The sequence below is a fragment of the Tamandua tetradactyla genome, chromosome 15 (assembly GCF_023851605.1).
Source record: "Tamandua tetradactyla isolate mTamTet1 chromosome 15, mTamTet1.pri, whole genome shotgun sequence".
Taxonomy (NCBI): Eukaryota; Metazoa; Chordata; class Mammalia; order Pilosa; family Myrmecophagidae; genus Tamandua; species Tamandua tetradactyla.
In genome coordinates this window covers 90,006,791-90,020,127 of record NC_135341.1, presented here as the reverse complement: position 1 = coordinate 90,020,127, position 13,337 = coordinate 90,006,791, and the positions used below count along the sequence as shown (strand labels likewise).

Here is a 13,337-nt window from a genome sequence, read left to right as displayed (position 1 = left end):
CTCAAAGAGAATGATGATGACAAGGTCATTATGTTAAAGTTAAACTGCAATAAGTAATAAAAGCCAGACAATGGGAGATCAATACTTGAATAGAGATTAATACATGTGAAGAATAATGACCCATTTGAGAATTTCTTGTTATTGTTTTTGCTTACATTTAAGAGAATATCACTCACTTAAGAAATTTCCAGTTAATATTTCCAAGGATCTGCTAATTCATTGACCAACTGCCCCCCACTAATATTAGTTAATCCATGCTAGTCCTAAAGCCAAGAAAACTTACATCTAAGAAATTCCATGCCTCCCTGTAGCCACTAGGAGTGGTTACATTTAGGAGATCTAAATCTGCACTATGTTTCAGAATCAGGGAGAGAACATAAAGTTCTGAATGTTGTCAACTAATTAGCATATCAGACTCAATGGTTTTCATGTTCACATCTGCTAAAAATATGAATCATATTTTATTTCTTAGAAATTGTAGCCATGGCCATACTTGTGGCACTGGGAGATGAGACTCTCACTCTTGTTTTTCTTAGACACTCTGCCTGTTGTTACTGTTTGGGTGCTGGGATATTCCTGTGAGGGTATTCATGAGAGTTGGCTCTGGAAATTGTGCACATATCTTGAATCTCATCCTCTGGATACTGACTCGATTAATGCTCTACAAGTTCCTGCCCTTTAACATACTCATGGCCTAAGTCATTTGGGTTCCCCACATAGGATTTCTAGAAATATCACTCCTTCAACTTTGATTTTTAGATACTTTCCATGTACATTTATTTGGATACCTTTCATGAAAATTAAAATCTCCTTCATGATGGAGTTAATCAACTTAAGATACTACTTCTTCTGGAGTGATCAATGCCACCTGTTCTCCAAACCTTAATATACCCTTCATCAGAAAGGAGTAGGGGTCCAGGGGTATACGGGTTTGAAACTGCTGTGTACCCCAGGAAAATCATGTCCTTTAATCTGTTTCAATATTGCTGGGTGGGATCTTTTTTATCAAGTTGTTTCCATGGAGATGTGACCCACCCTATTGTGGGTGGGACCTGTTGCTTAGGTGGTTTCCATGGAGATATGTCTCCACCTATCCAAGGTGGGGCTGCTTACTGGAGCCCTTTAGGAGGGAACCACTTTGGAAAAACTCCAGAGCCCACAGTCGGATGTAGGAGCCAAGGGTTAAAACAAGACCTGCAGAATTTGTTGGGAGCAGCTGGCATCAGGGTGGTGGCAGGAAACTGTGGAGATTGTTACTTGCTTTATTTAGAACAGTCTGGGAGGAAGAGAATGTTTGTTTACCCCAAATGGTTACATTAAGTATGAAGAAAGTTAAGCACTCTGTTTCCTCAGGAAATGCATGCATGCCTTTTGTTACCCTGAAGTATATAAGCAGGATCTGGTTCAGAATAAAGTTGTCTGTTGTTTGTTATGGCTGATCTTGAGACCCCTGATCCCATCTGTCTCTTTCTTTCTCGTCATTCCTTAATATTCATCAAGCTCCATTTCATAGGAAGCAACAGTCGGGAATCTTTGGAGATGAAGAAGAAAACACCCCAGAGGAAGCCTTAGGAAATTAGAAGAGAAAGCTAGCAGACTTAGCCATGTGCCTTCCCAGCTGACAGAGGTTTTCCAGATGGCACCAGCCTTTCTTGAGTGAAAGTAACCTCTTCTTGGTGCCTTAATTTGGACATTTTCATGGACTCAGAACTGTAAACTTGCAACTTAATAAAGTCCCTTTTCAAAAGCTGTTCCATTTCTGGTATATTGCATTTCAGCAGTTTTTGCAAGCCCAAAACAAGGAGCTATCATATTTTTCTATGTGCCAAAATCCTTCTAAAATAAGGAGGCTGTGAAAATATAAGGTGGATGTGTCAGAGGATATATGTTTGCTCCATCTGATATTTTAAGAAAATGTTTACTGAAATCAAGTCTTTTATATTTATTATCATTAGCTGCAATATCCTTAAATATAAATATATTTGTGTGAAAGTATTAATCATTTATAAAGTGTAAATTATCCCACTAAACTTTATTAATAATAAATTTTATTTCTTGTTCAAATGATTAAATGTCATAAATAGAAGTAAATACCCATTTGTATCCAAATTCTAGAAAAAAATGTATTAAAAGTGACTTTAGAAATTTATACAGATTCACTTATTTTATCCTCATCTTAATCCTCATTATTATAGTTTACTCATCAGGTTAACATAGGACATGATCAGAAGTTCAGAAAAGTTTGGTAACATGAAGAAGTTACATGGCTAGAAAATTACACAGCTAGAATTTAAATTTTGTTTTGCCTGCCCACCAAGTTCAAATTCCACAGCATTATGCATCACATCAAAATTTTACCCAAAATGTCCCATCTCATGTCATTAATCAGAGGCCACATCCTGTGATCACAACCATTTCTCTTTTTGTTTGTCCTCAAAATTACTCCTCCTGCATTGATTCCTCTAGCCAAACATCAGCCCCTATCTCATATTTCTCCTCATTTTTACTGACTAGTGTAATCCAGTTACCCATTTCAACAAATACTAATTCCAACATTTTATTTTTGTGTCCTTCTTACTATTTGCTCTTTCTACTGATAAAGACCCAAATAAGAGGTGACTCCATATACCTGCATATTTCCATGATTGCTGCTGACACAGTACATGAATAGATGTTGTTCTTGGTATAACAACAGAATCACAGCTCCCAGCAGCTGTCAAATATTTTTGGCAACTCCAGTGACTTCACAAATTATTCTTCCAGTCTCCATAAATACTTCAGGCCTTCTCCATTCCATTTGAATCTCACTCATTCTCACATTTCCCCTCAGTTTCAAGAGATAAAATCAATTCCTAATAAGATGGATCACGTAATTTTGAAAAATATCCTTAGTACTATAATATCTTGCATTCATAGACATTGGCTACTTCTTATCTCTTATTAAGTTGAAAATTGGTGTGGCTTCTGGCTGAGTCCATTGTCTCCAAATTAACTCTTCCTTTCCTGTGTTGTTAGGAACTGTATAATTGATTATAAATTCAATCTCCTTTACCAGAAGCCCCTCGTTTATCATTACAATCCATGTCATCACTTAAGCTCCATTGTCTCTTCCATATTAAAAGCAATTACTTCCTATTAACCTATTTTCCCTCAAGATGCTGCTCTCCTGTTTCTTTCTTAGCAAACTGTAAAGTACTGTTACCATTTCCTCACAACTCACTTACCCTTTGACTTACAAAGATCAGCAATGACTCCTGAAAGGTAGGTCTTGCTTATGTCATCAATGATTTCCCCTTAAAAAAAACCCTTACTTGGAACCAAAGAAGTGCTGAACCATGCTCTCCATTTGAGAACTTTCTTTTTCCTTGCTTTATCTGATCTCTTAGTCTCCTGATTGTTTCCAAAATATTCTAATCACTGCCTCCCCTTACGCTCTGCAAAAAACAACTCAAAACACTATTGCTGGGGTGCCCAGGTGTTTCAGTGGTAGAATGCTTACCTTCCATGTGGGAGACCCAGGTTCAATTCCCAGACCATGCACCCCCAAAGAAACAGCAAGAACAACAACCCAGCTTAGATTCCCACAGTGTTATGCATTGGGACATCTGAAAACTAAATCTAGTCCTTCTTCTCTCCTCCTTTTATACATCATCATGACCTGCTCATACATTTATTCAATTAATCGCTTGTAGTTTCTTCCATCCGTATCTTTGAATTGAAAGTGACAAAACACTTGCTGGAATTTTTTTTCTGATTTATCATGGCTAATTGCTTAATTACACATGCACCCAAAATGGAATATATTTCAGAACATAACATCTCACCCCCAAAATAAACATTTTTTATATTTGTAATTTCTTCTCTAGTCTCCAATCTTAATTAATAAATCCAGGAATTCAGAGATTGATCCTTCACATGTCCACTGAAAACAAGACAATTAAACAGTGCCGTTATGTCTACAAGCAGCACATTTTCACCATTTATTTCTACCACAATCCACAAACACATCTTCCCCCCATACTCATTTTCTTGCGTTGTTAGTTTAAATGTCAGTTACTCAGAGAGCCTATCACTGAATGCCAAACAATATTTGCCTTTACATTGCCTTCCCCCTGGACCTAATTAAAACTCTAATGTTCTTGTTTTTCTGTCTTTATGTAAGTATGGTATGTTTCCCTCTTTGGTCTGAACACAGAAAAAACAGCTCCTGGGTGCTAATGTGAGAGAAATTTCCAAAAGAACATTGTGTGTACATTTTAGATGAGGAGAAATGTGTCCACCATAACCTAACCTACTCTCCAAAGACCTACCTAAAATGCCTGTAGTCAGATTAAACAATTATGTTCTGATTACAGATACATCTAGAAAATAAAAGAAGTCTTGGTGAATATTCTCTCCAGTACTCAAGAGCACCGAAATAGATTGGAAAAGCTAGAGAAACCAAGCCTTCATTGACAATACTGTCACTACACAAGATCTCACAGCTTCTTCATCCAGAATAAGACTTATCTGATGGGGAACTCTTTTTACACAGGTGATGTTCTCATGAGTCATATAACCCAAAGAATGCCTCCTAATTAATCAAGATAAGTCTAATCAAGATATGCCTCTTTTGACAAAATGTTTTCCCTCTAATTAGGAAAAACACAGAGATGAAAATATGGAAAACAGATTATGTCCTTTAATTCTGCCAGACTTCGAATGTCTCAAAGGCACCTCTCATGCCTTTCTGGAGACTCCTCACTCTTTTGAGGGTTTTGACCATTCTGGGATGTATGTAGAGCAACTGCAAGTGAACCCTTAACAATCTCTGTTTCTAAGAGGACCTGTGAGCTACCAACATTCTCTCAGGGTGTGTGTATCAGTGTGATCTATATATAAATATAAATATTTGTGCTGAAATTTTATATTCAAGGGAAAATTATGTTTCTTGGATCTTGAATGTGCATATTTCACTATCACAAAAGAGAAATGCTATCCAGAGGAGGTCACTTCAAATAAGATTTAGATGGTGTGGATTGTGAGACACTACAACCTTAAAGAGATTAGTGATTACCAGAATAAATTAAATAATTTTATCATTGATTTTCCTATAAGTAAGATGGAATTTAGCTAGTCTTTAATAAGACTTTGGTACAAAGTCTTGATTTATGAAGATGGGAAAATACAACTTATTGTATTTATCTGAGACTTAAAAAAAATTTTTTTTTAGGTGATCAGAAATAGTTTGAGTTTTTTTTGTGCAGAGAAATAAGAAAATATCCCTGAGATAAAATGGACACTGTTGTGCTTTAGGAATTCAGAGCAGACTGGATGGCAGTTGAGTGGCCTGGACCAGAGTGGGCAGCCAGCTGCATTTCAGGACTTGAATGTTATGGTAAATGCAAGTGTCCTTCTAATGCTCGTGGAAACCCATTGAAAACTTAAAGGGGGAAAGTTACATGATCATTTATGTTTGTGAAAGAGTCTTTGTAGAATGAGTGAAATAATTAATGAGATTTATAACTTTTAAGAATTAAATGATGATTGCTTGTATAGTAGGTTGGTAGTGAAAATGGGCAGTTCAGGAAAGGATATAAACAAACTCAATTGATTTTTTTTTTTGCATGGGCAGGCACTGGGAATTGAGCCTGGGTCTCTGGCATGGTAGGTGAGAACTTTGCCTGCTGGCCACTCTGGCCCACCCTTGCTTATTTATTTTTGTTAGATATAATTATGTTTTAATGATATGTCAGGCTTTATGCTAAAAGGCTGAGCAGTTTTTTTTTTTAATTTCTGGCCCTCAATGCACATAAAGTCTAATAAAAATCTTGGTTACATTATACAGTATTATATGAGCCTACTAGAGAATATCTTAGCAGAGAACTTTATGTTTGTTTTTGGACAGTGAAGAGAAGGCTTGTATAAGGAAACATTATTTAAAAATTGTCAGGAATGCTAGTAGCCAGGAATTAGCCTAAAAATCAATGATGGTTAATAAAGGGGTAGAGTGAGAAGAAGTAAGAATATTTCAAATAGAGAGGGGAACATGTATTGATAGTTTGATTAGGCTGATGATTAATTGCAAGCAGATATCCAAGGAAAAAAGAAGAGGTGGACACCAGGAGTTGTTCCAAATTGTAAGCCCTGGTGTGGCATTTAAGATCACTCTTCATGGTTTGGATTTTTACAGAACAGTAATTTGGGCAAAAGTCCATCAGAGTAGCTGATGACAAATGTCTCAGATATCCTGGTAGAAAATTTTACATTCCAATCTGTGGCTCAGATGTGTGATAAGGAGTGCAGCATTGTGTTTCTGAGCAGTGGATATGCCAAAAAGACTGAACGAGATTGCCTAGTAGAGAGGAGAAAGGGAGAAGGAGAGGAATGTGGGACTGAGTCCTGAGGATTTACAGCATTTAATGTTTGAGAAAGATTCTTCAAATGTCAAGAAAGAGTGACCAGAGAATGGAAGGCAACCCAAGAGAGTGTCATGACCTAAGGAAGGATGGCTCATAGAGGAAACTGTTGAATTTGTTGAGGGATCATGTAGGATGAAGAAATACTCAGCAGATTTAGAGATATTTAGAAACCTTGGCTACCAACATTAGTGATTATTAAGTGAAGAAGGTGTAAGCCTAAATGGAGGTGCTGAGGAGCAGTGAGAGGTTAAGACAGAAACTTAAATACACTTCTTCGAGTAAGGGTAGCTGAAACATTCAAGAGAGATAAAGTAAATTCTAATATAAAAGTACACACTAATAAAATGTAAAGATTTTAAATATTGCTGTCACAGAAAACATGTATGACTAGAATGAGGCTGGCTCACATCTGCTTTTATGGTGTACTTACCAGATCTGAAATTGTAGAGGATGGAGATGCTGATGAGACTCTGAGGTGGTTCCACAGGAAAGCTGGCTCTTCTTCAGAGCTGAACTGCCCAGCATTGTCTTCTCTGGCCGATGCCTCCTCTAACTCTTCTCACATTTATATAGGGAAAGGTTAATAAACCTATCAGTGCCACATTCCAGAAGACACCCTGACCACATGAGCACTTAACCTAATCAGGGCTCAGATGCTCTGATTAGATTTGCCAGATGCGATTTTAAACCCTCACAAAATGCTGAAGAATGAAGAGATATTTCACATTGTGGAACGTCATTTACAAATACATATTCCTTTATTTATTCAGTACATACTTTTGAAGGAATTCTTTAAACCAGGAAATATATATCTCCTGGAGAACAGAGGGAACCAGGCACACACTCTATGGAAAAAGACTTAGAATTTTCTGCAGGAAATCTGGAATTAAACTAAGGTAGAGTAACCAAATATGGAACTTTATATGGATATAAATGATAGGATGAAATATGATCACATCACTAAGATGAGAATCAAAAGAGAAGTGTACGGCTGAGGTCTCAAGGACGGGCTAACTCTGAAGGAAAACAATAAGCCTGTTTTTTACTTAATTTTTCTTGTTTTTCAGGGAGAAAGTAAGTTAAAATTGAAGGGTATACAAAAATGTACTTCATAATTTTATTGCCTCCTCAATCAGAATTAAAACTTACATTTGAGTGGAAGTGAACAATTTTCCTTTTTATAATTCCCTAATTTAAGTTTTATTTTTTCTGAATATTATTGCATAAATTTACTAGAAAAAAATAAGTGTGAGAAAAACTGGCCTCTGAGGGGTGGGGAACAGTTGCATATAGCTTTTTAAGACTGTATTTCCAGTCCCAGCAAAACATACGGTTTCTGTTATTTTCCTCCATCATTTAAACAATTGAAAACAAAAAGACAAACAAAAGTGAGGAGTACAGAAAAGAAAGTAGCTTTATTTTATTAAAATATGTTGGAATTTTGTGTTTGCAACTGCCTGTATATGTGCAAAGGTAGATGCGTCCTGTGCTGAATCACACATGCCAAGGCCAGGGGTCTCACTCCCTCTGCACTTCGACGTCATTTGGGGGAGTAAAGAATTCTGATTAGATTCAGATTTAATTGCTCTTGTTTTGCCCTTTACCCTCAGGATTTTAAAATGTCCTCAGGTGACCCCAGTAGGAATCAGCGTTTGGGAAGTCACAAGGAAGCGCCCTGGGCGAGCTTAGCTCCAAGTGAAATCGAAGGGTTGGCCACAGCAGCATGGAAGGAGGTCCCCATTCTAACATGACCTCTACAAAAACACTGGTTCTGAACTGCCTCTTAGATTTAACACCATGAATGAGATCTGTGCCAAAACATTCCACGCTACCCCTGCCTCATTCAGTTCATAGACAAATACATCTCCAAGAAAGGAGAGAACAAGACCTTGCCAGCAAAACTTATCCTTTTGTCTAGATTTTATGATCTGAAGTTCCCCTCTCCGAGGTTCTAAGCCTCTCATTTCCCAGAAGCGTTAACCTGCTTTCGTTATTGTCTCAAAATGAAATGATCTTAGCTTCAAATACTGAATAATGTAGCCAGCCTTAGGGTGACAAGCTACAATGTCCTGCCTGACCACATTTTCACTCCCACTTTTTGAAGGTAACTGCTTCTAATTATTTAACTCTTCTGATGTATCTCTAGAAGTGTTGATTATGCATGTCATTTAAAATTTTTCTATTTCCTAATTTTTAATCAACTTATTGCCTTCTTTATGGTGCACCCATAAAATATAATCCCACTTCTGAACACCATAATATTCCAAAACTATCATATTACAAATTACATTACATTAAATTGTTTACATCATTATCAAAATTGTATTATTGTTAAGTTTGTGTAAAATTCTTGTTTATACATTTATTTTCTTGGAAATAATAATGCATTATGTTGTCATTTGCTTCATTTTTTTTCATTGATTCCAATTTTCCAAAAAAACTCCTAAAAGTATTCATATTTAAAAATTTCACCTGGGTAAATGTATCTCAAAATCTATGTTTGTTTCAGGCAATGATGACTATACTGTGAAAGTTTGGGATTTTAAAAATATGAGATCCCCAGTTGCAACCACTCATACAGACTGCCATTGACAGGATTAATGATGTGTGTCCAAAAATCATTGCCCTTCCACATGAACAAGATTATTTGAAGTCAGCAAGATTATTTGAAATGTCTGGTATCTGATTAGCAAGGTGTAATGGTTAAGTTCATGTGTTATGACCCAATTCTGCCCCTGCATGTGTCTTCAGGACATGAGTCACAGCCAAACCTCAGCTTCACGTGGCTTTTATCACCAGAAACCAAGAGGCTTGATTTTCACCTACTTTTCCTTCTTTACTTTTCTCAGTTTTCACTGCCCTCCTGTGTGGGATTGAAAGAAAAATTTTTAATTACCCTCAAAACCTAAATATGAGAAACAAATTTATATTCCTATTTATACATTCCATATACATGGAAAATGATGTAATATTTTAAGTCAATGATCTATTTATACAATAAAATCATACTAAAATTTCCACCAGCTATCCTGAAGAACTTGCCAAACTTGTTCTAGAGAGTTTTTGAAAGACAAAATTCCAAGAATACTCCATGATTTCCATTCCTTTGTGCATACCTCCAAGTGGAATTTCAGGGTCATGCACTAATTCTACATTTAACTTTTCAGGATGACAAATATTTTACATCCTGTTTTGGTGTGCTAAAGCTGATGAAACGCAATACACCAGAAAAGGGTTGGCTTTTACGGTGGTGATTGATTAACTGACTGGATTACAATTCTGAGGCTGTGAAAAATGTCTCAGTCAGAGCAGCAGCAGGGCTTCTTTCTGAAAGCAGCGACCCAGGACTGCTCTCCACTGGAAGGCACGTGGGAGTGGCTGCTTGCCCTAGTCTCCTTGCCTTCAGCTTCTGGCTTTACTCTCTCAGCTTCTCTGTGTGCTTCTCTTTGTTTTCTTTGGGTCCTTTACCTTGCATAAAGGACTCCAATAATACATGCTCTGCATGAATGGGCCACATCTTTACTTAAGATCCTACTCACCAAAAGATCCTACTTAAAATGGATCCACACCCATAATGGGCTCTACCCACAGGAATGGATTAGCTGATCTTTTTGGAGCCTGCTGGTATCTGGGGCATGTACAACTTCAAACCATCACAATTCCCACCAGCATTTTACAGGGGTTCCAATGTCTCTGCAACTCCACCAATATTTATTCTCTTATTCTTTTATTATTACTATTATTTTAGTAATAGAAATTCAAGTTGGTGTGAAGTGGTTTCTCATCATGGTTGTGGTTAGCATTTCCCTAGTTACTAATGATGCTGAGCAGCTGTGCACAGATTTATTGTTCATTTGTATGTCTTCTTTGAAGAAATATCTAATCAAATCCTTTGCTCTTTACAAATTGAGTTGTGTTTATTTTTTCTTTTAGGTGTTCTATATATATTCTGGATATTAAACCCTTACTGGGTTTGTGGTTTCCAAATATTTTATATCACTCTTTAGATGGTCTTTTAAATTTCTTGTTAATATCTTTTGATACATAAAGTTTTTGTCGTGATGAAGTCCAATTTATCCATTTTTCCTTTGTCCCTTGTTCTTTTGGTGCCATATCTAAGAATCTATTGCTAAATAATAAGTCTTGAAATTTCCCCTAGGTTTTATTCTAAGAATTTTATGGTTTTATGTTTAGCTTATTCTGTGTTGAGTTAATTTTTGTATATGATATGACAATTAAGTCCAAGTTCATTCTTTTTAACTTGAAAATACAGTTTACCCAGCACCATTTGGTGAAGAGATTATTTTCCCCATTGAATGGACCTAGCAGCCTTTGTCAAAAATCAACTGGCCTTATTTCTGGACTCTCACTTGTATTCAGTCAACTTACAGGTACATCTTCATGCCAGTGCTGCACTGTTTTATTAGTGTAATATTAAGTTTTGAAATCAGTAAGTATGAGTCCTACAACTATTTTTTTTCAAATTGATTTTGGCTGTATGAAGCCACAAAATTTCTTAGCATTTAATAGTCTGCAAAAAATGGCTCTTGCAATATTGATAAGGATTGAATTTGGGAAGTATTCACATACTAACAGTATTAGGTCTTCCAAGCCCAATGTCATTCCATTTTTACATCTTCCTTTATTTTCTCAGCAGTTTTCTTTTGGAGTGGTGGTGGGTTCAGAGTACAGATCTTTCACCCAATTGGCTAAGGGTACAATAGGATATTTTCTTATAAATGCTATTGTAAATTGAATTATTTTAAAATTACCTTTTTAATTTTTGCAGTTAATTTTATACCCTGTGATTTTTCTGAATTAGTAGCTTTCTGGTGCATGATCCCACAGGATCATCATCTGCAATTAGAGTTAATTTTGTTCTTCCTTTTTCTGATGTTGGGTTCTGGTGTCATCTTGGCCAGGTGACATGCTTGGTTGTCTGTTTAGGCAAGCATCAGCCTGACTGTTGCTGCAAGGATATTTCATGCCTGGCTGATATACTGGAAGATGGTATATTAAATCATCAGTCAGTTGATTATATTTGTGGCTGGTTACATCTCCAGTCAACTAAGGCATATCTCCCTCAATGAGATAATCCAATCAGTTGAAGTCTTTTAAGGGAGAAGAGACTACCTTTCACTCCTTCTTCAGCCAATAAGCTTCTTCTGTGAAGTTCATCCAGACCCTCAGTGGAGCCACCAGCTTCAGTCTGCCCTATGGATTTTGGACTCTTCCATTCCCATGGTTGTGTGAGATGCCTTTATAAATCTCATATTTACAGATCTCTTCTGTTAGTTCTGTTTCTCCAGAGAACCCTAATACAATGTCAAGTTTGGATAAAATATTATTTATTTCTTTCCAATTATTATGGCTAGTCTTCCATACAATGTTGAACAGCATTGATCAAAGCCAGCATCCTTGTCTTGTTCCTGATCATAGTGGGGGGAGGGAGGCTTTCAGTCTCTTACAATTGGTTAAGATACTAGTGTATGTTTTTCTTAAATGTCCTTCATTCTTTTGAAAAATCACCTGGACATAGAGCTATGTATTTATCTCTATTCTCCCAATCCTTTCCTATTGGTCTATATGTGTATCTGTTTTAATTACTATAGATTTGCAGTAAATTTTGAAATCGGGAATGTGAGTCCTTTAACTTTGCTCTCCTTTTAAGATTGTTTTGACTACTCTGAGCCTCTTGCAACTTCATATGAATTGGATAATTGGCTTTTCCATTTCTGCAAAAAATGTTGCTGGACTTTTGATAGGAATTGCATTGAATTTGTAAATAAATGTAGTAGGCAGTATTGTCATCTTAATATTAAGTCTTCCAATCCATGAATATGTTGTGTCTTTCTATTATTTTCATCTTATTTATTTTCTCTCAGCAATGTTTTATATGTTTCCTTGTACAAGTTTTTCACCTCCTTATTTAACTTTATTTCTAGGTATTTTGATTTGCTAAAGTTGTTGGAAGGTAATATACCAGAACTGGCTGGCTTTTATCAATGCAGGTTTATTAGTTTACCAAATTTACAGTTCTAAGGCCATTAATACATATAAATTAAGGCATCAAGAGGAAGATACCTTCTCTGAAGAAAGGCTGCTGGCATCCAGGGTTCCTGTGTCATGTAGGAAGTCACATGGCTGGCATCTGCTGGTCCTTCACTCCTTGGTCCCATGGCTTTTAACTTCTGGTTTCAGTGGCTCTCTCAACTCCTTTGGAGATTTTCTCAATGCTTCCTTGGTGTTTTTCTCTCCTTTGTCCTCATAAAGGACTTTGGAAGAGGTTAAGACCATTCAGAGTTGGGTAGAACAGATCTCAATTGAAACAACCTAACCTAAAGGTCCCTACCACAATTCTGCACCCACAAGACTGCTTTAAAAAAACATGGCCTCTCCTGGGGTACATAACAGCTTCAAACCGGCACACTAGATATTTTATTTTTTTCAGTTTCTATTATAAATGGAATGGTATTCTTGATTTCCTTTTCTGATTGTTCATTAGAAATCATTAGAATCTACTGATTGTTCATTAGAAGAAAATGATTTTTGCATGTTTGCCTTGTATCCTGCAATATTGTGCAATTCATTTAATTTTTTCTGTTAGCCTTCTTGTGGATTCTTTAAAATTTTCTATATTATAGCAACATGTCATCTGCAAGGAGAGATAATTAACTTCTTCCTTTCCAATTTGGATGACTTTAATTTCTGTTCCTTTCCTAATTGCTCTGGCTAGAATTTCCAGTACAGTATTGAATAATAGGAAGACATCATGCATCTTTGTTTCAAAATCGAATATCACATTTGCTGTAGGTTTTTCATACATTTCCTTTATTACATTAAGAGAATTCCCTTATATTCCAAGTTTTCAGACTGTTTTGTTTTTTGCTTTTGTTTGTTTGTTGTTTTTTCTAGGTGCATGGTCTGGGAATCAAG

At 36.3% G+C, this 13,337-nt stretch overlaps 1 long non-coding RNA gene across 1 annotated transcript in view; it reads right to left on the bottom strand.

Annotated features, from left to right (window-relative positions):
- Positions 1-13,337, bottom strand: part of LOC143657702 (uncharacterized) — a 59,743-nt gene that overhangs the window by 2,723 nt on the left and 43,683 nt on the right. Inside the window, exon 4 of the long non-coding RNA XR_013162961.1 lies at positions 6,832-6,956. This is a non-coding gene — a long non-coding RNA (uncharacterized LOC143657702). The remainder of the gene's footprint in view (positions 1-6,831; positions 6,957-13,337) is intronic.